The sequence below is a fragment of the Cololabis saira genome, chromosome 11 (genome assembly GCF_033807715.1).
Source record: "Cololabis saira isolate AMF1-May2022 chromosome 11, fColSai1.1, whole genome shotgun sequence".
Classification (NCBI taxonomy): Eukaryota; Metazoa; Chordata; class Actinopteri; order Beloniformes; family Belonidae; genus Cololabis; species Cololabis saira.
Genome location: NC_084597.1, coordinates 20400202 through 20427554, shown reverse-complemented (window position 1 = coordinate 20427554; position 27353 = coordinate 20400202). Strand labels below are relative to the sequence as shown.

The 27353-nt window shown below is 38.7% G+C and overlaps 1 protein-coding gene across 6 annotated transcripts in view; it reads left to right on the top strand.

Moving 5' to 3' along the window:
• The window catches only part of erbin (erbb2 interacting protein), a 76165-nt gene that overhangs the window by 154 nt on the left and 48658 nt on the right, over window positions 1-27353 (top strand). For all 6 annotated transcript variants that reach the window (XM_061733955.1, XM_061733956.1, XM_061733954.1 and 3 more), the window contains exon 2: window positions 13667-13733. The gene's annotated coding sequence lies outside the window, so the exon portion shown is untranslated. The remainder of the gene's footprint in view (window positions 1-13666; window positions 13734-27353) is intronic.

The window sequence follows — 27353 nt, the reverse complement described above, 5'->3', positions numbered from 1 at the left end:
ATTCCGTGTTTGTTCGCCCCTCTTCCTCCTCCGGGGCCCCATCTCACATGCTAACGTGCTAACCAAGCCCACCCGAGTATCGTCGTAAAACTAGGAATTAAATCCACTTTTTAATCACCAGAACTAATCTAGTTGATTAATTCGGGTCTAAATAGTCACTTTGAATCGTATTTATATAGGTTTAAGCCTCCATTAAAACGGCACGCTGCCATTTCCTCGATGTGTTTCCTTGTAACTTATTTGCAATAAGCGGAACAGAACAGCCCATTTAATGTATTGTTTTAAAGTGTTTCAGTGTCTTTAATGCCATCCCTGATAGCAGTCATTAACCTAATAGCAGCAGTGTCATGTATTGTCGCACTTGCACAGATGGAGGGGGATTAGTTTGCTGTTAACTCAGCATATCGGCGTTTTCATTTTCTCACTACTTTTACTAATCAGATTACATTCCGCTCCCGAACTCACGTGTTATTGTTGGAAGTGGATTGGGATCTCTGAGTTTGGCTTCACACAGCCATTGCTGGTTTGTGCTAGCCTGCATTTCTGCGGGAAATAGATTCACCTCAGGGGGGGAAAAAAGAAAAGAAAACGGAGAACAAAAAACACAAACCCAAAAATCGTGTGAAAACTACTGAAATTCTTAAGGTCAGTGAACGCAGCACGAGTGCAAAATTGTGTCCAAAGTGTTTTGTGAAGTGAAAGAGCTGTGAAGCCAGGCTTGCCACCCGTCCTTTAAAATACGGAATTGTTACTTAATTGGGAATTAAAAGTTGCGTTCCTTATTGAACCAATACAGACACATATTATGCTCTTATTTATTAATGTCATCATATACAGGTGAAGGTCAGAAAATTTCAATATATTGCAAAACTTCATTCTTAGGAAATTCAACTACAGCTGAAACAAATATATTATTTCCCAATACATTCAAAGTGAGATATTTCAAACCTTTATTTGTTATAATTTTGGTAATTTTGACTCACACTTTATGAAAACCCCAAATGAAAAAATCTCTATATTATGAAATCAATAAACAATGAAATCATCAAAATAATAACAAATAAAGGTTTAACACATCTTGCTTTGCCTGTAATGAGACTATGTAATATATATGTTTCACCTTTTAAGTTGAATTATTGAAATAAATTCACTTTTACACCATATTCTAATTTTCCGACCTTCACCTGTAGGTTATATTCTACATCTGGGCTGATGGACGTACACATCATGGGAGGCTATTTCAGTTGCTAGTATGGTTGGCTGTCTGTACAGTCATGCAAGTTAAATGCTTTTACCGTAAATAACTTTAAACTTTAAATCAAAGCATTTTATTTTTTCATATAAAATAAATACATTTCTACGCAGTTTAGAAGTTTTGCTGTTAACTCAGCATATCTGCGTTTTCATTTTCTCACTACTTTTACTAATCAGATTACATTCCGCTCCCGAACTCACGTGTTATTGTTGGAAGTGGATTGGGATCTCTGAGTTTGGCTTCACACAACCATTGCTGGTTTGTGCTAGCCTGCATTTCTGCGGGAAATAGATTCACCTCAGGGAGAGAAAAAAAAAAGAAAAGAAAACGGAGAACAAAAAACACAAACCCAAAAATCGTGTGAAAACTACTGAAATTCTTAAGGTCAGTGAACGCAGCACGAGTGCAAAATTGTGTCCAAAGTGTTTTGTGAAGTGAAAGAGCCAGGCTTGCCTTAAAATACGGAATTGTTACGTAATTGGGAATTAAAAGTTGCGTTCCGTATTGAACCAATACAGACACATATTATGCTCTTATTTATTAATGTCATCATATACAGGTGAAGGTCAGAAAATTTCAATATATTGCAAAACTTCATTCTTAGTAAATTCAACTACAGGTGAAACAAATATATTATTTCCCACTACATTCAAAGTGAGATATTTCAAGCCTTTATTTGTTATAATTTTGGTACTTTTGACTCACACTTTATGAAAACCCCAAATGAAAAAATCTCTATATTATAAAATCAATAAACAATTAAATCATCAAAATAATAACAAATAAAGGTTTAACACATCTTGCTTTGCGTGTAATGAGACTATGTAATATATATGTTTCACCTTTTAGGTTGAATTATTGAAATAAATTAACTTTTACACCATATTCTAATTTTCCGACCTTCACCTGTAGGTTATATTCTACATCTGGGCTGATGGACGTACACATCATGGGAGGCTATTTCAGTTGCTAGTATGGTTGGCTGTCTGTACAGTCATGCAAGTTAAATGCTATTAAATAACTTTAAACTTTAAATCAAAGCATTTTGTTTTTTCATATAAAATAAATACATTTCTATGCAGTTTAGAAGTTTTGGGGATGTCCCTTTTTTTGGCTCCTGCGCTGCTGAAATCGGGGTGTCCCTTATTTCTATTTCTGAAAGGTGGCAACCCTATGTGAAGCTGTAAATTAATTATAAACAGATTGTGATCTGAATTACACCCCTGTGTCTTATCTGAATTTTTTTTTTTTTTTTTATACAAGGCACAACAGAGTCGCGTTGTCAGACCAGCTTTTCAGACGAGAGCTTGTTGGCAAAGAGACTGGCCAGTGTACCGACACCGTCTGCATGTAGATGAGACAATTGTCCTCTGAGTTGACAGTTTCTTCTGCCTTAAAATTAAAATCCTTAATTTGATGATAGGCCTTGTCTGAAACTTTTTTTTTACTGTAATAAAATCTCAACAAAGACTAGGATCACGTTTTTGGTCTTGTTCTAGGGCTAAAATCTATGCACTGACAGCAATCTATTTGAAGATTATGTAGCGGATAGATGATTGTATTGGCCGTTGTTATTATTTAACTATTTTAACCAACCATGACATACTGATGTGGAAGTTGGGAAAATTGCAATTCACAAAATCTGCACTGGGGGCCGGCTCTATGAGCAAGTCTTGCCATGGACCTACACTGGAAATGTCCAATTTTACAGCAGAAATAAATACATTTACAGACTTTTACCCCCCCCCAAAAAATAAGACCTCCTAGGCCAAACCAGAGGTGGTTGCTGCACAACAAGCTATAGCGATTACGTTCTGTTGGAATATGAGGATAACCAAAAATGCTAAGTAGCTAAATGCTGAACTAAGTAGCAGTTTGCAGATATAAATACGTTTATTTCTGCTAAGACGTTGTGGATTGTAACATGTAGATCAGTGGAGGTTGAGTCACGTTTGGAGTGTACAATTGTCCCTGGTCCTGCACTGTCATTCATAAGAGCATTAATCAAAGAAAGCAGCGATATGAATATCAGATGTACACAGTCTTCTTACAATGCGTCCACTGAGGCCTTGAGAGCCTGTTTGGTATCTTAACTTCTTTTACAAGCTTCTCGTATGATCATTTACAACAGACCTCATCTGGAACCGAGGATAAGATCTACAACAGCAAAACAGTTTCCACTACGGCGTTCCTTTCTCATACAGCTGTGTTGTTACATTTGTCCAGCTGTTTGTTTTACTATCTGGAGTATGAAAGATGGCAATCACCTGAAAGAAGGAGCAAAGCCGTGATCCATATCTTCATTAGATGCCATTGCATCCTTCTGGCTGCTTATTTCAGACGACTTTGTCCACGGTCATTCATTCTTTTGATATTTTTGCATCATGCTTTAGCTTGGACAAATAAAAGTCATAGTCTCTATATCGGATGTGTTTTAAAAACTATTTTTTTTTCTTCTGTTTTTAAAGCTCCCAATTTCTAGTTCAGCTGTTCTTACCACCCCCTCCCTGGTTTCACGTGATGAATATGTTTTTATAAAGGCTTACATAAATGTCATCCTTACTACCTGAATGAGAGAGTTCCTGTTGGAACAGAAACTGTAAACCGATGACATATCGGAAGAAGGATGCAGTGAACATTTAACACAGTGATTTAAGTATTTGTTCAGTGTCACTGCAGCTTTAGGTGTATTTGAGAAAGGACAATTTATGACCAAGAGCAATGTTTGCTTTTTTTTCTTCTTTTTTTTAAAGCGTCCCTTTACATTAACCTGCCTTTTCACTGGAATTATAAAAGTGTTCATTTCCTCCTCAACATATCAGCCCACTAATGGAGTCACATGGTATAATCAGAAAAGAGAACTGTGTAGGTAGTAGTCATTCAGTGGCTCATGTCAAAGTTGACTGGTATGTGATCATCAGGTCTTAGTGTAGTTCGTACATTATCATCAGGGTGATGCTCTTCAGCGCTGGATAAAGTCTGTTGCCCTGCATTTGTAGTGGTTGTTTCCTCTGCGGGTTGTTTGCAGTCTTTGGCTGTTCTGCGCTCGGAGTGGAAAAAGTTCCACTCTGTCTGAAGCAGTGTCACAGAATCAGCCGGCTCGCTTTTCCACATGTGCCAGTTTGGCTTTTCCACTACTTCCGTTGCCAGTTCAGAGGTGTATCTGCAGCGTATCATATTCAGACCTGTGTTCCAACTCCGCACTAACAAACTGGAGACTGGGAGTAATTTTGATGTGTCACTCCCACCTTGAAAGGACAGCGTGAAAATGATGACCGACGAGACTGCGATTGAGTCGGCTGCAACACATGCTCGGTTACACCGGTTTCCCTCTGTACATTATTATATGACTGTAGTAAAAGCTTTTTCTTGTTGCTTAGGTGTGTCTTCTGCAGTGGTGTCCTTTTTTAAATGTATTTTCTTGAAGACGAGCTGCTTAAACTGTCTGAAAGAGCATTTAATGTTCCAACAAAAAGGCCTAGGTTGCAACATTTATAGTAGTAGGTAGGCATTCAACTGCTTTCCGCTTCGTTCTCAAGAAGTGTTTGTGTTCAGCCAATGAGGACCGACGTCCAACTGCATGTATTTCTGACAATTGGGGAGCACTTAATAACGACAGCTAGCATACCGCCCATTTGAAGCATGTTGTCCATTATTGCAGAAGGACGGTGTCAGACTTGACAAACACCTGACTTTCGTATGTACCGCTCGCAACGCAGGTACCAGGGGCGTTGTGGCAGTTTTATTACAGCATTACAGCAGCTCTACATGCAGAAACACCTGTGGCGCACTGACCATCCAGGCAGATTGCTACTGTAATTGAGGCAGTACAGCTCGCTAGATCTGGAGCAGCCTATTTTCAGAGCGGGGACATCCTGAACTGATATTTATAATTCATGGTAACTTTCAATCTGACTGCCCAAAGTCACACCCCAATAAAAGCATTGACGCTCGTCGTCATTCAAAATGTGTGTGCCTTTGATGTGACCAAGTTGATGAAGGGTTTATTAATTGCAAATCATTTTTAATTGTTTCATTTAAATAATTAGCAATAGCAAAACTCCTAATAATAACCTTAATTAGGGTTTAAATAACAGTGAGGTTCAGGTTTAGTTTCTTAAATATATTTCAGTTCACTGAAATGAAATAAAGACAGACACATTGGTATAAGAAGGAAATATGTGATTTACATATCATTTAGAGCAGTACAGGAGGTTTATTATCATGTAGCATCATTTATTCATTAAGAAATAGTTACAAATCCATTCATCCATCCAAATAATCGGAATCAGGTGTTCCAATCTCTTCCATGGCCACAGGTATAAAAAATCAAGCACCTACCCATGCAGACTGTTTCTACAATTATTTGTGAAAGAGTGGGTCGCTCTGTGAATTCCAGCCTGGAACTGTGATAAGATGCCACCTGTGCAACAAATCCAGGTGTGAAATTTCCTCGCTCCTAAAGTCAACTGTTAGCTGTATTATGAGAACATGGAAGTGTTTGGGAGAGACAGCAACTTAGCCACGGAGTGGTAGGCCACATAAACTAACGGAGCAGGGTCAGCGGATGCTGAGGTCCCCCAACTTTCTGCGTTGATTGCTACAGACTTCCAAACTTCATGTGGCCTTACCAGAAATGAAAGAGAAAATTAAGGTTGTTGGTTTGAGAGAGGAAGATGAAGAGGATAGGGTTAGATGGACGCGATTTTTTTTTTTTTTTTTGCATTATTGAACCCTGAAGGGAACAGCCAAAAGGAAAACAAGATTAGAAATCAGAGAAATAGATCTTTTTGCGTATATACAAAAGTCTGTACGGTGCCTCCAAGACTTACGTACAACAGTACAGCAACAGACTTTTATCGAGTTTTGTAGAGCAACGTCTGAGATATTTGGTCTTTGGTCTCAGGAAAAAAACCTGGCAAGCATGATTTTGGTTGTGCATGTAATTGACTGATGTCATTAAAAGAAGAATGAACACCATTATCTCTTTTGAGAAGTATTGTAAGTGTTAGTGTTAGCCTGGTTTTGTGTCTGACAGCAGAGCTAGTCTTACTGAAATGATCATAGCGCCATGTTTGTTCTCGAATCATGTTTGGACTGTCTGAACCCTCTCTGATGCACATTAAATAAGCCTCAAAGTGCTTCCTCTTCAGTCATCATAAAATATCGGCACACTGTCTGTGATTCATTCCTGCTATCTAAACTTAAACGATCGTCATTCCCAAGTCCGAGGCTGTAACTTCGTGGAATCTCTTTTTAGTATTTTCAAAGTAAAAGCCAAATACGGCTTTATGCAATAGTTTACCATCTTCTTTTGATTCAATTGTGTAGAAGATGGTAAATTTGTGTACCATTTGACAAGCTGATGTATCGGTTCAGCGCACATCTACACAGTTATCTACCATAAACAATTTTGTTCTTTTGTGACCCATTTTGAACGTCTGTCTACTTGTATCTGCCAGGAGTTGTGTTCATAAAATCTTATCCGTCTGCTGTTTCATGTCAAAAGGACACATTTAAAAAAAAAAAAAAAACAGACGCCACAAATAAATGGTTCAAACTGGCCTCACAAGACGTACAAAAAAAAATGAAGGTATTTTTGTGGACGGAAAATAGGAGGTTTTTTTCTAATAGAGGAACTTGTGAAATGGAAGAATTTTGAAAGGGTTTTCTTTACCAAATAGCAAAGAAAATAGGTTTTTATGAGGTAAGCCCTGAACAAAATAGTCTGTTGCAATAGCCTCTGCAGATAAGCCTGCTATCTCTACTGGAAGGTCCATTCGTAGCCAGGGCTGCAACTAACGACTAATAGTCGACTAGTCACCGACTATTGAAATGATTAGTCGACTAATCGGATAATTAGTAATTTTTAAATTTAGTATGAGGTTGCTTTAATTATGTGGCAAATGATAATAAACACAAGAAAGATGGGCACTAGAGCCCTGTGCGGGACTGTTTTCTTCATCCTGGTCCTGCTGAATTTCTGACCATTACCGCCCGCTCCCGCAGTGTTTATATCCACTCCCGCAAAACTCAGAGAATTTATGCCCGCACGGTGCACAATAATAGAGATGCATTGCTTTTGTGTCTTTTCCCGTCCCGCAAGAGAAATGTCCTAAGCAAATCTATCTGATTTAATGTTAACGTGATCATTGTGGAACTTGATGGATGATTGACCGTTTATAGGTCACCTGACCGAAAGTCAGATGCAAATCCATCATTGTCATCATCGCACAAGCTTTTTCGCCTTTCGCGCCGCATCAATTATGATGAGGTCATAGCAACGAGAGTAGGCTGTGAGTGGCTCAAATATTACTAATAAGTAATATGAAATAAACAAAGTTAACGAATTAAAATAGGCATAATATCTTACCAAGGCAAGTCCGTTTCGTTCAACATGCCGATGTGCTTTCTCTTCAAATGATCGTGCATTACCGACGTGCTCCCGTAATAAGCAAGGTTGGCTGTACAGGACGCCATCATTTTGTTTACCCGCCACCCCTCGGCAGAGACTCTATTGTGCTTGCGCGTCTCTCGGCAGAGACTGTATTGAAGTGAGATGCCTCACTCCATTGGAAAAACACGTCTGGCGACAATTGTCGACAATGGAATTCATTGTTGACAATTTTGATTACCGATTTTTGCCGACACTGTCGACGAATCGGTGCAGCCCTATTCGTAGCAAAGAGCCCATGTCATTTAGTGTGCAGTAGACATGCGATGCATTGTCCTCAAGCTGCTTTCAGGTTTTTTTTTTTTTTTGGTTTTGCACTGGTCAAACAATGTCAGTCTTTGGTTTTTGTTTGTCAGAGAAGCGGACATCTAGGAATTAATGCTGCAATACCTTTGCCCCAGTGCAAGAGGCTATGTCTTACTTGTAAAACTGATGCAATACAGGAAGTGGCTTAAACGTAAAGTTCCACCAGGACTAGTTCTAAAAGTGAGCACTAACAGACTGCCACAGCCTGGTCTAAGGTGGCCTTGAAGTATTTGGTGTCCAGCTCCTGGACTTGGCCAAGAGATGAGCTGGCAGGTTAATCGAATGTGACAGGCGAAATGGCACGCCAAGCGCTCTCGGTGAGACTCCTTTGCCACCTTCACCTTTTCAGGTCTCTTTATAAGAGTCTGGTCCACTGGTGCAGTCCAGCTGTGCCTGAGCCACATAGCAGGGCAGAGGCTTATGACAAATGTTTCAGAGGTTGCTCTGTCGGTTGCCGTCAGTCCTCGTTTCAGCTCTGGAAGGCCTATTCTCAGATGTTGTTTCAGGAGCAGCATCTTAGGACAATTTCACTCAGCATTGATTTAAGATAACGTTATGGTCAAATTACAACATGAGCTAAGATACAATGGCTGAGTTGGGGTGTAATGGAGTAGTAACCCTATCAGGGTTTTTCCTGGCTCCAATTGAGGCAGAGGTGGCATCATCCTGGTCATGTGCAACAAGCGTGCAGGTATACCGTGCCTTCAACTGGCTCAAGCAAACACTTTTTACAAGATATTTTGGGAGCTCTACTATGATTACACATTTATTTATTGATTCTTTATTTCATTAATTGATAAAATAAAACAATTTAATATGAACACAAACCTTCCTAAATTCTGAATGAAAGGGAGCAGAAAGAAGAAGAATCTTATTTAATCTGCCCCTTTTTCCCAAGAAATCAATTTACAAAGAATGTAAATTATATGAAAATTATATGTAAAAAATATGACAATTATCATGTTAAAGCATTATTTTATTAACATAAAAATATCAATACAAATAAAAGAACTCAATCTTAACAAAAATAAAAAGTAAACAAAAGAAACTGCCAATGGAACAAGAGAGAATTTTCACTGAAATGAGTTTGAGTTTATTTCGATCAGCAATCATTGAAAAATGTCTGGCCGAAAGGGTTAGGGCTGAAGCTAACGAGCTTATAGATGGCTTAACCTTTATACCATCAAGACTGAAATGAGTGAAAATGGTTTTCTAGAACAAGTTACTTCTTAGGTGACTGTCTTATTTTAAATGTAGTGATTTTTTTTTTTTGGGACTAGAAATAAAACATTTTCACTGGATATAAGACAATTAGTCTTGGTAAGATTTTGAGTTTTTGTAGGGTTTCAGACATTTACTGACAAATCTCGCAACCAGACAGAACATTTCAGCCTCCTATTTTTCCATATGTAGATCCTCATGCTCCTTGTAGTCCAAGGCCTCCTGGTCTGGTCCATGGATGGTCCTGGTCTGGTCCATCGATGGCCTCCTTACAACAGACATCCAAGTGCCTCTCCTTCAGTCTGTTGTGCAGAGGTGTCTTCACCTTAAACAAAACAATTCATGCATTAAGTATTTTTGTATTTATTTTGATACAGACATAAATAGTGATAGTCCTGCTGCATGGGGTCACAGTGCTTTTGGCATAAATAACAGACCAAACCTTCCTCAGTAAGCCTGAGCCAGGTAAATTTGTTCAGCCACCGTTTGTCAAACCAACTGGTTGTGTTTTTGAGAAGATCTGTAAAGATGAATAAAAAGTCATGTTTAAATCACGTAGACGGTCGCTTCTCGTTGATATGCTCCTAATGACTTGGAAATTGACTTAACGGGTGATTTATGGTTCCGCGTTACACCAACGCAGAGCCTACGGCGTACCTTGCGCGTCGCTGCGTACCCTAGCGTTGCCTGCGTTGGTGTAACGCGGAACCATAAATCAGCCTTAACGTTACCCTCGCCTCGCAACTCGTCCTGTCCTGCACTCTGACTCTCGCTATCACCTTTCATGCATATTTGTGCACTACTTTCAGCCCTGACAAAATTGCTGCATCTCGTCGGTAACATGATTTATTACTTTTTAACTTCCTGTAACGTTAATTGTCTGCACCGTTTCACCTGCACTCTTGCTTCTAATGGTCGCGAGGTCGCTTTTTAAAGTACTGTATATATACCGAATATAAGACGAATAAACAAGACATGCTCGGATGCAAAAGAAACAATATTTACCTGTTTGAGCAGCCAGGGAAAACCAGGACACCGATTTTTAAATACAACAAATAGCGGAAAATTATTCTCGAGATTTTGTCTTCTTCTTCTGGTGCACGTCGTCGAAACAGCGTCCCCCACAGCGGCGTAATGCTGCAACTGCTGTTTAAATAACATCCATCCAGTCCAACGCCTGCCAGAAAATAACAATTTTCATGACGTCTGAGTTTTGAGATCTGGGGGCGGCACGAAATTAGGCGGAGGCGGCCGCCTCCTAATTTTGAATGCAGGAAAAACCCTGCCTATCATATGTGGGATATTTTAGGAAAATTTGACTTTGAAAATGGGCTTCTTACGTATGACAATGGCATAGATTGGTACTAGGTACAAATCGTTTGTACTTCCAGAGATTGTGATCAACTTTTTGATATTTAATATATGATGATTGTAATAGATTATCCCTTGTTTTCCTCATGCACTTGGACTGCTGCTTTTTTTTAACAGTATAAAAATACAGGTTGTGCTGTCTCATTTGTGTGGTACTTTTATTTTTGTTTTTTTGTTGGTGCTCTTTTTCACGTTCAATAAATACAGTATTGCATAAATTAGATGAACAACTCGCTTGTGTTTTAAGTATAAAATATATACTGTATATAATTAGAGAATTACTTTGCCTTTGTACCTTTTTTAATGTAAAGTGAAGTTCAGTATAACTTTAAATGGCCTGAACTGGTACAAGCTGATCAGAGATATGTTCATTGACCCCATTACACTATAGCCTACCCATGAAGTCATGTGAACAGCTGTGGGTTTAGTTTAACCCTTATAGTTGTCAGTTTAGTTGTTGAGTTTAAAAATAACCCATTATTTTATAATTTTGACATTAGTTTGAGCCAAATTAGATTTTATTCTGTTTTCAAATAACTGGAAATTCAGTTGGCAGAACAAAGGAGCAAAAGGGTCAAGGAAGAATAAGAGAGATTTGTATCAATAGAGCTCTGTTAGCCCAGTTATGAAATGGTTCATTATCACCATGGCAAACACAACAGGTGCTTTATGTCTATGTAATGGGAATGTAGAGTTGTGTAAATCTTAACGTTGACAGGACAACATTCTTCCTCATTTGCTGATCTCATGTAACTTTCAGGTGATTTCCTTCCTTCCGGGCACTTAATGGCTGCTGTGGTTGTGAATCAAAGGCAAACTGCTGCAGAAATTAAGGAATGCAGTGCCAATGCCTCCCCCCTCCCGCGTTTTGAAATTTAATCTTCTCTTTCATTTTTCTGTGTGTGATGGAGGTAACTTTTTGTTTGGTAAGATTCAGTAGCCCAAATAGATGTGATGAGGATAAAGCCACCCATGAGGAAATGGGGCAGAAACTAATGAGTGTCAGTGCTGGCCGATGTGTTCGCAGCTGATTGGGAGGCGCTATGAATAAGTCAAAAATTCTTCTCGTCCCTGTTTCTCCTCCCATCTTTTGCTGCTTCTTTGTCTCCCTTCCTCTCTCCTCTTCTATGGCTCTATTGTGCTCTGTGAGGACAGAGGAGGGATAATCCTATCTTTTTAGCTGGCTCATGTTTTTTCTTTCTTCACAAATCAGCTGCAAGGCTAATGCCTTTCCAGACATGCACAGACAACACTGGTGTTGTGCTTTGACCCGAGAAGGAACATCATGTATTAAGGTTTTTGTGTTGAGACAAGCTGGTTTACTCTCATCAAATAAGAACTTGTTTTCAGCAGAACCCTGTTTAGACCTGGTATTTGAGTCTTTCCTCAGTCATATGATGGCTTCAAGTTCAGGTGTAAAAAGATCCATGATGTATTGAGGATTGATTGATCAAGCAATCATTCACTGGCACCAATGGCATGGCTATAGTTCGTGTCCATCCTATTGATCCGGGGACCAAACTTGTTAAGGAGAGCTTCTAACTCACTCTTGTCTATGCAGAAATAATGCAGAAACCAAGCATTGGCAAAACGGGCCTCCGTTATCGATCGGAGACGATGAAATTCCCCGCGGAGTTTCCGGGTTCGCAGCACATATATATAAAAGCCCTGCCCACTGCAAGCGTCTGGTGGCGTCGGCAAGCGGTGCAATGCAAGTTTCCTGAGCAACCACAGGCGATTATTGACGCTTTCGGTGTGAATCCACAGTAAGGCGCCTACATCTCCTTACTCCAACATCTTCTATGTAGGCTGGGGGTATTAGGGTTCAGAGCATCAGCACTACTTTGTAATTTTTAGCCCCTATGGAGTTAAGTTTGTATGGGTTTGTATGGGTTAAGTTGCTCTAACGACACTGTCCAAGATTTATTCTCATTTCTTCTATGGCTCGGTCAGTCTGTCAGCTTCTCTCCCATCATTACTTTCTTGAGTCTCTAAGTTGCCCCTGCCATTAGTGGAAGTGCTAAATGTTGCTTCCTAAAGAAGGCAAATGTTCCTTTGAATATATTGTATTAGAAATTGATATTTGAATATGAAATAAAGTTTTGTCCTCTTAAACAACAGAATAACACACAACCCTAACATCATGGATTTTTTCTTTTTGATTTGTTTGACTTCTTGGAATTTCCAACATATTCCTCATATATTTTGGTCTATATGAAGGTGTTTTTTTTTCTTTGTTTAATCTTCCACATTTTTAGGTGTTTCCTAGTAGCCATGATTGATATATATGTACAGTTTACCTGTTAAATAAAGATGGAGGGAATTGAACATTTGTAACAGAAAGGAATGGTTACTTTCTTGGCGACGAGGCACAGTTGAAGTCAGTCCCTAACAAGTTTGAGGCTTCATGTAACATGGCAGAAAAATAGGGGGCCGGCCATCCTAATTCTTTTCCTCTTTGATGCAAAGAAAAAATATAGTAATTAATGCGCTGCCGATATGCCTCCAAGTGCAACAGAGTTGGTTACTGAGTCATATATGATTGATGTATGTGTGATGCTCTCGCCAACAATGTCGTTTACATTCAGCTGATTCCCTGATGCTGACGTGGTATTAGTTTGCACATTAAAGTGGCTCTTCTGTTTGTTCAGAATGATTTACTAAAGGGGAACAGTGGTAGCATGATGACAACATCTGACTGCTGTCTGAAAAGGACATTTGTCTATTTGTCGTGGGTCAAGAAACATGAACTTTCATCTCAGCTCTCCTCTCCTTCCAACTTTACAAGGCATCAGGCAAATGATAAAACAATGGAGACAGCTTTTATGAAAGTAACACAATGAAGTCAATTCGTTTTAAGGTATTGCATGTATTTCACGGAGGATTTACTTGCTTTATTAAGTGATGAAATCACTGGGCAGTGTTCAGTGGCGTACCTCACAACAGACGACAGTGACTGTCAAAGTCAACACCTTCTGAAATGTACATGTACCGTTAGAAAAGTGTGAAAATACTAAGGAAATTAGGTTTCTAAAAGTTTGTTTGTCTGTTTGTTTTAGAAAATCCTTCTTGGACTGTCATTGGTCATCCACTGGGATCACAGGCGCTTGATTCATAAATGACAAGGTATGTAAAGGGGACTATTCATTTGTATCCACATTGTTTTGATCTATTGTATGTGTTACTCTGCCCCGCCCTGACTTGTGATGTAATTCTGTGATATCTGAATTTTAGCCACTGACACTTCAGGAAAAAGCTGGTGATCCTGGGGTTGTTTTTCTGGTTTTGAATGCAAATGTGTCCTGAAGCTTCTGTGCGTGCGTGACATGTTTTGGTCACACAGAAATCTCTTAAAGTCAAACATCAGCGCAACTCTTGAACAGAAGCAATGAGATGCTCCACCCTGCTTTCTTTCAAGGCCCACCTGCGCATTACACTTGCCAAACTATCTCCGTGTGAAATCAGCATCCTATTTCATCTTGAAAAGGTCAGAAGCTGGCTCTCCCCAGACAGTGATTAGCCCACTTTTTGACTCAGGCATCACCACTTCCTCAGTTGTGACTGCGATGTGACGTTAATCCAGTTTGGCAACTGCGTTTGTTGTAACAGAATACCCAATATCATGTGAATTTGGCAGCCTGCTTACTCACAATGCTGGAGGACTTCGCATTATACAGTAAAGAAAAACACTGCAGCTGCTTTATAATTGAAAACTGTCGGCTAAAAATACGCTCCGAACCCGCTTTTTATGTCACTGTTGGCCTCAGAACAGGTAATGGGTCTGGACCTTGGAGATTGTTAGTCGTGTTTATGTAGAACATCTGTTCTCACAGCTTGCGAACATATTCATGGTTTTAAATTAAATATAATGGATGCAAACATGACCACACGCTTGCATCGCTTTGCTGATGCAGGTGGGTTGTTTACCTCAGTCTACTCTTAATGCGCGGATGGATGTCTTCATTTCAATCAAATCACCGGCTTACAGGAGACAGATAATCAATCGGCTTTTTAATTACAATGGGAGTTTTTGTTTGTGAGACAATAAAAGGGCGAGGCCTGCTCAGGACTTGGACTAACTATCATTCACACATTATCTGTGATTGTTTATGATTGCTTTTGTTGTCTGACACCTCCTTTTAAAGATGTCCAGCCTCCTAGAAGTCCTGTTTACATCCAGACTAGGATTAGGGTTTATTTAGGGCTGGGCGATATATCGAGATTTTAATATATATCGATATATTTTCAAACACGATATGGTACGAGACAATATCGTTTATATCGATTTAAAATTTTTTTTTTTTTTTTTTTTTTTACATTTTTTTTTTTACATTTTTTTTTTATGATGTTGATATAGCTTATTTTGTGACAAATTGATTTGAATGTTTTATTTGAGATTTGCACAAATGTTTTGTTATTTGCACAACTGTCAACCTCAGTGGAAAAGTCTGCCTGTTACTGTCTACATTGTATTAATTGCACAGTGTATTTTAATTTAATTGTTATGCAGGAAAGGGATATTTGTTTTATTTTCTTCAAGAAGCATTTTTATTCTATATATGCAGGCAGTTTATTTTTATTTAATTTGTTTTATACATTTTGATATTGTGCAGACCTCTGTTAATAAAGGTACCTGTGTGACATTTGGCACGAGGCTTTGTATTAAAACTGACAGTTTTTTTAAGGGTTTGCCTCAGAAAAAAATGAAGCTAACAGAGATGCTATGCTATAATGCTTTGGGGGAAACCCCAATTAAGGCACAGAAAAAATATCGAGATATATATCGAGTATCGCCATTTAGCTAGAAAATATCGAGATATGACTTTTGGTCCATATCGCCCAGCCCTAGGTTTATTAAAGCTTTCTGTTTGACAAATATTGTTCTCCTTATAGAGGATGGCCATCTTTTTAATTCATCAAATGATAAAACTGTCAACCCGATTTCATGGAGGTACACATTTATCTTTCAAGGCCAAATTAGCATTGGCTATCTGTTACACTGTTCTTTCTGTGAAAATGTTTGAAGATAAAATTATACCAGCCAGTTATTTTGTGAAACGGGACCTTGAAATGCTTTCTCACAGTAAGGGCTTTTCTCCTGTTGCAGCTTGTTGGGCTGAAATAAAATCGAGTTTTCATACCTGGGTTTTTCATGATGAAACTGAACGCAACAGCTGTAACCAGAGATCTACAGGCTTAACTGCAATTGGGCATTCTATGCGTTGTCTCGTCAGAGCACCTTTTTGTGGTTTTTCCAGGGGCTTTGCTTTTAGCACTCAGGCCGCCATTCTATTGCTAAATGTTCTCGTGTATTGTAAGGGATTGGTTTTGGGATGCCTAAATCAACAACACTGGCCAAAAATATGGTTAAGCGACTGCAAAGAAAAGCCTGTCTCCTTGTGTTTCCTGCAGCGCATTTTAAATGTTGATGGTGAAGGTGATGGAGCAAACTGAAGAATCATTGTTGTATTTATTTGGTTTACTGTAAAAGCAGGGAAAGCCATTTCTGGGTGATGTCGCTGTTGATATTGGAAACACACAGTTTGTCCTTCCTCCTCCATGTGGTGGGCAGCTGGTAGATGCTGAAGATGCTCACTGAATGTGACAAAAGGATGCCTGGGTTAGAAATTGTGTAAAATCACTTACCCTGACTTTTTAAGTATCACAAAACTTAGTTATTCTTGTGGCAAAGAAGTTGGACTTTTGTTGTTTTGTTCCTCAAGGCTGAATTATATTTTCTTGTTTAATCTTTCCACATCTTGCCATTTATTTTAAAGGACAATAACCTTCAACATGTTTTCTATACAAACTACACTTTTCTTGTTATCCAAATCAATCATTCTCATTTTCAAACTTTTTTTGTGGGTGGGTGTGTGTGGGGGGGGTGTTCCTGATGAGCAGACTTTGTGACGAGACGTTTGAGTAAACGTTGGCGATTGCAGTATTCTGCAAACAGGAGCCATGCGGCAGTCGTCTACATGAATGCGTGGCTTTGACCTGAATGTGTCTGACCTGGTTATTGAGACTGCAAATTGTATCCCGTTGCCTCTGTCTTTCTTGATCACGTGGACAAACGCACATATAGATAAGCAGCTGTATCGCATATCTACTACAGTGCCGGTCTTTACTGGAGAAGCCACGTCTATAATCATAGGCATTAAGGAGATGTTTCTTTCTTTTCATTTATTTTCCGCTAAGCATTGCCAGTTGTTGTGAACAGAACTTTATTCAGCATCGCTCAAGCTGTAAGTAACATTTGCCTTCACCCTGTCAGGTGATGGTTTTCTTATTGCTGTTGCTTCTTTGTTGGTGTTGAAATTTACGACTGTTTTTTACAGCTTTTCCATTCTGGGCTCTCTGTAGGGAGCGATCTAGATCATGAGTAGATATTCACCAAGATCTTTAAAAAAAAAAAAAAAAAAAAGATGAACGAGTTTAAGACGAACAGCAATGTTCTGTAGCACGTAAAGTGGTAGTTCAGTCAGCATACCTGGACTCGACACGCTCAAGTCTTCGTGAAGAGCAGTGAATTACTATGGCTTGTTTTTTTACCGCTGCGGTTCTTGGAGCAAATTCATATTAGTTTAAATGTACACCTTTTATCACTGATGACTCCCTGTAAGTGTAAGGCTGACGTGCAAAATGTCACAAAGCATTTTTACGTCATCATGCATTTCTAATTGAAACACACAGCTGGTGGTTTTTTTGTTCTGTAAGATTGTTTCCGTAATTGGAGTACAATGCATCAGGAAGTCGACGTGCTGTTTTCACATGTTGTAAGGAGATGTTGTCAGCTGCACTCCTCTTTACTGCCTTTGGTTTAAAATAGTGCAGCGTACAGATAACTTTTGAAACTTCAAAGTACTCTACATGCTACGTCGTAATGATTTGGGATTTGAAAACATACAAAGGAGGGAAAAAAAATCAAAACGTCAATCATCCAAGATTTGAAAATGTACTTTCATGCTTGCACTGCAAAGTTAACCCTTTTAAACTAATTTCAAATTTAAACTATGCATGAACACCCATGAAAAATGTAGAGTTTTATGAGAATTTGCTTGAGTGCAGAAATGAATGCCAGAGGCTGATAATTAACTGGATCTTATATTTGGTAAAGAATGTAAGACTAGGGGAAGGGGATTTTGCAGTAGACTATAAATACCCCCCCTGTTTAGTTAATAATGAAAGAGGTTATACAGGGTTCTTATGGATGCTTGAATTCCTTAAAAATCCTTACATCTTGTTTTCAAGGTGTTCGAAGTGCGTTTTAATGTACACACTTTTTCAGGTTTTGATTGTAGAAACTCTCAAGGTAGTTATCGAGAACAGGAAGTGTACCCTCAGCCGCAGCAGCAAACACCTAAATCAGGAGAGACGGATTCACGTTGACGCATCAGTTTCACCCGAGTAAACTGAGAGCGAAACGTACAACTCTGATTAATTGTGTGGGTGTTGTTGCTTTATCAGTGAGGTTTGTCAAAGTTACTCTGTAGATCAAAACAAAATAAATCACCAGAATCATCATCATGACAATGTTAATCTGTTGTTTTATATACCAAAACTCCATTGTTAGTGTCCTCAGTCTCTCTTAGGACTCAAGACTTGGACTTTGCTCAGTGTGCATTTACCACAGTGTATCATACAGCACACAACTGGAAAGCTCTTGTTTTTCTACTTTCAGACAGAGGCAGTTTAAATTTATGATTTGCACCAACCATTCAGGAGTAACGGAAGTGAGAAGCTAACTTCACGAATGTGTGATGATAGACTATAAATACATTGGTGAGTCCGGTGGTCATACTTCAGAAGGTGCCATACTATTAGATAAATAGATAGTTCTTTATTGTCATAACTTATGTACAATGAAATTAAAAGTGCTCTCCAGTCAGCGCATCATATATAAAAAATAAAATAACTGAAAAATAATCCAATAAAATGTATTATTAATTATGTATTTTAAGATGAAAATCAGTTTTTACTTTCCATAACTATTGATTAGAATGAATCGATTTATCGCTCAGCCCTACCTCGGATCAAGTGCGGCTATACAGAGATGCTTTTTTCTCCCCTTAAACTACCCCGGAAAACAGATTCAGACAAACTGGACTTTACTCTGTTCGGGAAAGGGCTTAAAATTTTTAAATGGACCTTGAAAGTTATTGTTCTCAAAGTCCTGCATTATTTTGTCCTTATAATCTGTACATGTTTCAAATGACTTTTCTTGAAGCTGCTTGACAAATGCATTTTTAAAAAAGATATGAAGCTCAGAGTTAGTTCTGAATCATCGACCCAAATAGTTTCAAATGAAAGTTGGTCCCTTTTTTAGATGAAGCAATGTTTATGCAAATATTTAGTCAAACCTTTCAGCAGGTTAGCAGTAGACTAGTTCATCCTGTTGTGGCTTTTTGTTTTTAGTTTGTTGTCAAAACAGATGTCTCAGGGGTATCGCTGTGGAAAAATATTTGACAGTAGTGCAAGAAAACATGTGAAAGTTATGGGAAACGTGTGTTTTGTTTTGAGAGAATGGCCAATTTGAAAATGAGTAAGGAGTTTGATCATTTATTGAGGCTGTGTTGCAGTCTTCCAAGCATGGAGGGTTTATCTGTCAACTCTTAGTCAATACATCAGGTTGACCGATGCTGGGAAGGTTATTCAACAAACCTTATCAAACTCAGTATTTCACTATGTTGCACATATTTAATTTCCTTGTTTAAAACTATGGCTTAGGCACCCATATACACAATATTCTGCAACTAAAACAGGTCGACTTATACTAACTACTTTTAATTATTAATTCATTATGTTGGACCCTTGATTGTAAAGATCATGCTTTTTAAAACAAAAATATGTTCTGACTCTGACCTCCGTCTGGTTTTAACAGTAGATCTTATTTTGAACTTCACCTTCTTTTTGCACATCTCACCATGATTGTTACCAGACGTCATGTTGCCAGGAAGTGGCTTTCAGGTATAAAACCAGGTAGTTCAGACGACTCTCTGCTCAGGGCTCTCATCACAAGTTTTGCATAATTTGGCAGGCAGCGAGCGACTGCTCATGTTTGCTGCTAAGATAAGAGTTGCTTGACGAAAGCATCTCTGTGATTGTTGATGACAGCCGGTTAATTTCTTTTTGTGTTACTACATCAATAATTTGGTGGTTCACATCTGAGAAGTCCCTGAAGAGCCCTCACTGAAATTACAGCCGCTGAAAATGCGTACAATTCAGTTTTTTGTTTTTTTTAAACAACCTTTTGTTCATTCATGAAGATATTCTGCATCTATCCACATCTCATTGCTATAAACCAATTTAAAGCAAAGTATGTAGAAGGGAATATTAACCATATCTTGAACTGCATGCCATTTGAGTCATGGATGTCTGTGATGTGACTTTATTTGTCTAAATATATCCAAAGAATTTCTGAGATAAATTGTAATTTTCCTAAAAATGAAGGGTCCCTGCTTTTGATTAAATCAAGTCCAAGTTTTTTTTTTTGATATTACAAGATCTTCCTTTTTTTGGTTTGAGTTAACCTACTTTCCCCCCAAATTCCCCCAAAGGGAAACTGGTTTATTGCAGAATAAGAGAGATTATACATTATAGAGATTATAACTCAACAAACTGCTGGAAGGTTGAAGGTTAAAATTTCCAGATATAGCCATGAATGTTTTGGGGTGTTATCCCTAGTATGGAGACGCCTGAGCTGATGATGTCACATGCGACATTTGCTGGTTAAAAAGTTGCACTCTGAGTCGACAATAAGGACAGTCATCACTGCCAAATGTATATCTGGAGTCCTGAGCCATATATTGACAGAAGCAAGTCGGGAATTACACGATCTGTTGTTAACAAGCACTGTAATCCCCTTTCCTTTCAGTCTTTCTGCTCCTGTTGCAGTTTTCTCTAGCCACTTTCACCCAAAGATAACAATATAACAACGATTTGAAGTTGTGCAGTCTGAAGAAAGTTCCTTTTCCTCTGCTTTGCATTCCTTAATGTCTCTAATCACCAATTACTTCATTTAGTCCTGCTTAACAAACGGAAACAATCCATCTGATTGTTGCAGGGGGACCAATGCAGCAATAATGGCCTCAGTTTCACCATCCAATTTGGCGTTCTCTGTGCTTGGACAATTGCCAATTCATACAGCACTAATTCACCCTCCATTAGCCCCCGTTACTACCTTTTAAAGGTGTAGTAGATGCAGAACACAGTGGCTGTGTTAATACGACTTCTACATTTTTTTGTAGTCTAAATCAGGGGTGTCTAATTCCTGTCCGTGAGGGCCACTGTCCTGCATGTTTTAGGAGTTTTCCTGCTTTTTCACATCTGGTTGAAATTAGTGGATCGTTGAGGAGACGCTGATGGCGATCTTATCAGGTGTGTTTGAGCAAGGAACCATCTAAACCAGTGGTCCCCAACCCCCGGGCCGCGGCCCGGTACCGGGCCGTGGGTCATTTGGTACCGGGCCGCACAGAGAGAAAAAAAAAAATAAAAAAATTAATTAAAAAATAATTTCTGTAGCATCCCCTGATGAAGGATGACTCTCAAACTGATGGTTCACAATGTTTTTATTCCTTGGATGTAAATACACTGCAAACACAACGTAAGAGCTATAAAGGAATAAAATAGAGTTAGTCTTTCTACATTCATATAAGTTTAACTTAAATACAGACCGACGCAGCTGCTCGCTCGGTCGGAAATAAAGCTACCACAATACATGAGCGACCAAACTCAAGCTGGACATAAATACGGTATAAAATTTGCACAAATCCTTATCAGCAGGTGCTTTTTGTGTCAGTTAGCTCCACTTTAGCACTCAAGACACTCGTTTAGTCTTTCAGACACACTTTCTACTGCCGTTAAACTTTTACCGTTAAAGTCCGAAGCGCCGGATGTTTACGAGGTCTCGGTGAGACGCCTTCAAAATAAAAGCACTAAATATCGGTCTACTTAATATATAACAATAAATAAAAGCCTGGCTTTAAATAACGTTAATGAGAAAACAAACATAAAAACACATTTGTAGAAACACTGATATTATAGGTAATTTACAATTTCCATTATTTCATTTTATTTCTTCAAAAATGATGTTTTATTATTATTATTATTATTATTATTACTATTATAGCGAAAATACCACAGTTTTTAATGCCGGTCATTTTATTTAGTTTTTATCAGCTACACCTTTTAGATTGGGCTGTGAAAATATTGTCAGACATTAAACCGGTCCGCGATACAGAAAAGGTTGGGGACCACTGATCTAAACCATGCAGGACTGTGGCCCTTGAGGACCGCCATGGGAAGCCCTCAGTCTGAATGCTAGGTAGGGAGGTTTTCATGAAACGCATGATAACCAGTTCCCATGAATACCAGTTCCCATGAATCCCAGTCTGTCTTTATCAGCCTTTCAAACTCTTCCCCTTTGTGCAACAGTGACCTCATATTCCGGCACGACCATTCAGATAAGAAGTGGTTCAAACTTCCTTTCGCCTCTGTTTTGGTCCGGCACCATCTCCTTGAAATCTTCTCAACTCATCCGGATTTAAGGTTGTGTTTTGGGTCCTGGTCTCTGAGGGTCGGTGTCCTGCATGTTTTAGATGTTTCCCTGCTTAAACACATCTGATTTCAAATTATTGGTCATCATCAGCATATTACCAAGGTCTGTAAATGACACATTAATTGGTTTCAGGGTGTGTTGAAGCAGCAAAACATTTAAAACATGCAGGACACCAGCCCACGAGGACCAGGATTTCCCTCCCATTGTAGTTATGTCAGCAGTTTGGTATTTATTTATTGATTATGCATGTAAACTGTGGGACCTATAACACACTTTATTATATACATAATTGGGAGGATGTGAAATTTGAATGTTGAGTGCCTTTTGCGTCGTTCTTTGTGGACTTTATTTAACAGCAGTGTTGCAAACGTCTAAGCAAATTAATTCAAAACACATTAATTTGCCTCGGGCTTATCTGTGTCTAAAGATAACGAGGGAATTATTCATTAGAGTGATTACGATGGTCATCTCAAAGGGACATTAAATGAAGATGTCCTGGATTCAGAATACTTATCTATACTCTCCATACTCTGAGCTAGCTCAGCGTCATAGCATGTGGGAGGGTTTGATTTTTAAACATAATGTGTTCCAAGTCAATGATAGGGATTGTTTGGATGGTTGAATTAGATTCTAGCTTGAGATGGGTTTTTTTTTCTTCCTTTTGTGAGTGAGTGCATTTGAGTTGCCTTATTTTCATCTAAGCTTTGCTTTTTTGTAGTTTCGGGACTCAGAGTAGTGTTATGATCCGCTTGATGTCTTACAAAGCCCCTAAAAGATGAATAGCTGTGTCCCAGAGATGCAGTAACTGAATATCCCACATTCCTCTACAGGTACAGCAAGAATAATGGCCAGTCTTGTTTTATATTTATACTTATTTGTTAAACAAAGGAATGCGTCAAGGTAACAGATAAATGTTCAAGCGTTTAGGATGAGTCTCACGCTACCATCTGTGTACTTCACCCAGAGCCAGAGTGTTTGCAGTAGAAAATCAGGAAGATGTTGTTGGAAGCTGCTGGTCACAGATCAGATTACTTGCCCACATATCACCGCATATTCAAAGAAAACAATCGTGTTTTTGTTTCCTGGAGTCACACAAGACCGCTGAGACCATAGCTCAGTGGTGAGAACTAAAACCAGAGGCTAAACAAAACTGGAACTTCAGGTTCCACTTGGCTGTGATCCCTGCCTGCGACACGAAAAACATGCTCAACTTTATACCTGTTGTCAGTTGGATTTCCAGTCACAGTTTCTTAGCTTTTTATGCTAACTTAATTTTCTATTTATTTTTTTTTGTAATTCGGTCCTACTTTGAAGTGGAAAAAATTGTATGCAATTGCCTGCCAGCAGTCGTAAAGTTGACAAGAAACCATTGATACACATAAAAGCAGCTGTTCTACTTCCTTGGGCAGTATGGAGAGTATAAACAGAGTACTGTGTGTCTGAGCTGCTGTACTGTTGTTAAACCAATATCCATCTGCATTAACGAGCTGTGGTGTCAGTGAGGTACAGAGGGAAACCCTCACTGGTCACAAAGTTTTAATGGGCTTTACCATCTTTCAGTAGTCAACTTATACCTACAATATGCAATTAAGGACATTGCAGTGGAAAAAAATGTATCAGTTTTCTAACACTTTATAATATTAACACTAAGAAATGTTACTGAACATGAATTCCGTAATGTAGCCGAATTCCGAGTGTAGCTTTTTTTTTGTCCCTAAAATGGTCTTTTAGTCTTTTAGTGTGGAAAATCATTTAAAGCACTTTGGTTGAACCACAACACATTTTTCAGAAGGATGGATTCAAAGGATCCTCAGAGATGATTTTCTTTTAAAGCCCTGGATAACGTTTCGGTTTTCACAGAAACCCGGAAAGTCCGGTTCATTCGGGGGAGGTGTGAATGTGCGATCGAACTCTGATTCAGGACAAAGATGCAGACTTTGGTCCACCTAAAAACATTGGTCTTGGTCCACTTCAACTGAACCAAATACAAGACGTGGACTACAATGTGGGGCATTATGGGTAAATAACCTAAACGTGCGTGTACCACAATTTCTGGGTGAAATGTTTTGCAGTCCTATGTGGAGTGAGGATGAGGTAAAGCTTTAATAGAATTATGGTCAGATAAAAATGTATTACAGTTACACAAAATCAATAAAGTTTGCAGCCTACCTGGCGGGGAAGTAGCGCTGCGTTAACCAACAGATGAGCAAGGTCTCTTCTTCGTTGTTTTTCTTGTCGTGTCCCTCCGTAATTTTTGGTGCAGTGCCACCACGGGTGAGCTGGGGAATACATTTATTCAAGGGGGTTTGGTTTATTTCACAACAGGTATTGTGAAAGCAAACTTGGACCAGATAAATGTTACAATTCCAACTGAGCCGAGTCCCCAGTCGTATCGAGTCTACTGGACTGGACTGCATCTATTAAAAACAAGGGCAGGCATCTTGCTTTTGGTGGTTTCTCTTGGATGCTTCTGTATGAGTCATTGCATAAAGCCCGTCCCCAGCCTGTTCCAATTGGTTTGGTACTTTCTGTACCAGTAGAAATGGTTATGAATGGGAGAACTCTCATGAACTCATCAGTTTACAGAATAAAGTTAATGCAGTTAACGATATATTGTAAAAATGTGGGTGTATACGCACAACTTTTAACATTTTCAGCTCCCTTTTGCGTTGCCTTCACATTTATCCAAGGTAAGCAATGTAGCTGTCCATAGAGTGACCCACCTTCTTTTTTTTTTTTTTTTTTTAAAAAGCACACAACCTGTTTTTGTTCTATTATATTTCTATCTATTCTGTTTATTTATTTAAAGGACAATGTGCAGGTACATTAAAAAGATGGCTGCACCAGAGTTAGCCACAAGCTAATTTCCATCTGTAGTAATTTGAGGTGGAAACATCTCACACATTCTCATATGAACAGAACTCGTCGTTGTGGTAATGCAGAAAATTGTTACATTCGGGGTGTGTTCATCTTTTTTTCTAGCTTTTTGTGTATTAATTCTGCACTGTTGTATAGATCCAACGACAAAATAGTTTAATGTTACTCTAAATAGAGACCACATACCAAAACCTTTCCTCTGTAAACCTTAAAGTGCATACCAGAGTTATCTATTTTATTCTGACTTCATGTTGTAATATATTTGGACTGTACTCAGTTGTGTAACTTGGCCTCTAATTTTGTTTTAAATAAGATGACCAGATTATTTGGATGTGAATTATACAGCACAAAGCTACTAGACTGCCCCACCTGGTTATTGTTTTGCTATTTATGAATGAAGGGCACATCTAAAGTAAAACACAGGCTCCACTTTGAAAGGTACTTAAAGCTCCATTATATAAAGCATAAGAGAGAAAAGCCTGCTGGCGCTCCACCCTATGCTGAGGAAGTGGCTTTTTCTTTCCTCTTCCTTCAAACGGAGGCAGCACCACGGACCCTGGAGGCTGTTGTGTGTCTCTTTTATTTTTTATTTATTTATTTATTTTTTCTCCCTCCTGCTTTGTTTTTGTTACCATAATCTGTAATATAAATTTTGTGCTGTGGCTCAGCAATCCTGTAATAGTCCATGCAATCTGGATCAAAAGCTGTTCTCATAAAGTGAGAGCTAGCGCGCACTAATCACATTCTGTCATATGAACCAGACGAGCACTATAAATAAACACAAGTTGCCCGCTGCTGTCAAAGGTTGCACTTGTTTCCATTGAACTCCTGATGCAACAATAGGTCATGTGCCAACTGTAAACACTGGTGAACTTTATTAAATGTTTCATCACCTCTGGATGTTCCACGGTGAAGACAATCCCTATGCTGGTTGACAAAACATAAACTGAAACTGGTGTTTTACAGCAAAATCTGACCATTATCAGTCAGTAGCTGTTTACAAATGTGGTTAATGAGTGAGCTCAGCTGTGTGTTGTATGACTGTAGGTTCACTGGGAGCCACTTTCTACCCTTGACTGTGGTCTCTATAGCGACGGGACTGAACTAGGAGGCACTTAACTTGGAGGGTTGTAAGAGGGAAGTGGTTTCCTGGCTGAGTGGAAAAATAAAATGGGAATCTGCGACCGGTCTCCCCTCTGGACTGTTTCACTCGCTGTTGCAGAGGAAGCCACAAGGTTCAAGGCTAGGCTGCAGAGTCACATGGCTACAATTCACACATTCCCACACATTTTTGAAATTTTTTAACAAATACAGCCTTTGAATGCAGTCACTGTTTGAATATGCTTGTGCTGTGGTATTGTGTATGGCTTATGAGATTGCCATTGGATCCATGAATGTGAAATTTAAAAGAATGAAGATGTTGTTTTTTTTAAATCATTTTATTGATAGATTGCCCTTTCACCGTTTTGGCATGACAGGGCATTCTGAGTACTGACGTCATCTACCAGGAACATTCGCTGAACAATACAGTGAGATAGGCATAACTTCAGTTTGGCCTGAATTCAAATGGTGAAGACAAAACTGGAGACATAAAATGTTTTTGTCCAAACTAAGCTACTAGGTTCAGGGTTTGAATAAAATAGAAAATAATGGTAATACAGCATACGATGAGAAACCATGACTGAGGATTCCATGACAATTTTGTGTGTGTGTGTGTGTGTGTGTGTGTGTGTGTGTGTGTGTGTGTGTGTGTGTGTGTGTGTGTGTGTGTGTGTGGGCGGGCAAGGCAAGTTTATTTGTATAGCACAATTCAACACAAGATCATTCAAAGTGCTTTACATCAACATTAAAAGCGGCAAGACACAATTAAACAATAAATAACAAATAAAATGATAAGAAAATAGGTAAAATAATAAAAAGCACTAGTTGTTAAAAAGTAATGGCAGTAAAATACAGCAGGTAAGTATTTAATTTAGGAGTACGCTTGAGTAAACTAATGTTTTTAGGCCTGATTTAAAGGAGCTGACAGTTGGAGCAGACCTCAGGTCTACAGGAAGTTTGTTCCACCGGTGAGGAGCAGAATAACTGAACGCTGCCTCACCTTGCTTGTTTCTGGTTCTTGGGACACACAACAAACCAGATCCAGATAAAAAAAATTGAGCGATTAATTAAAATCTATAATTAATTAATCTAATTAATCTCTTTTTTAATCTCACTTAAAAATTGCTGAGAAAAGTCCTCAACTTCAGGTGTTTTCCTTTAAATTCACATTATTATTGCAGATCAAAAGATTGATATATAACAACAACAAA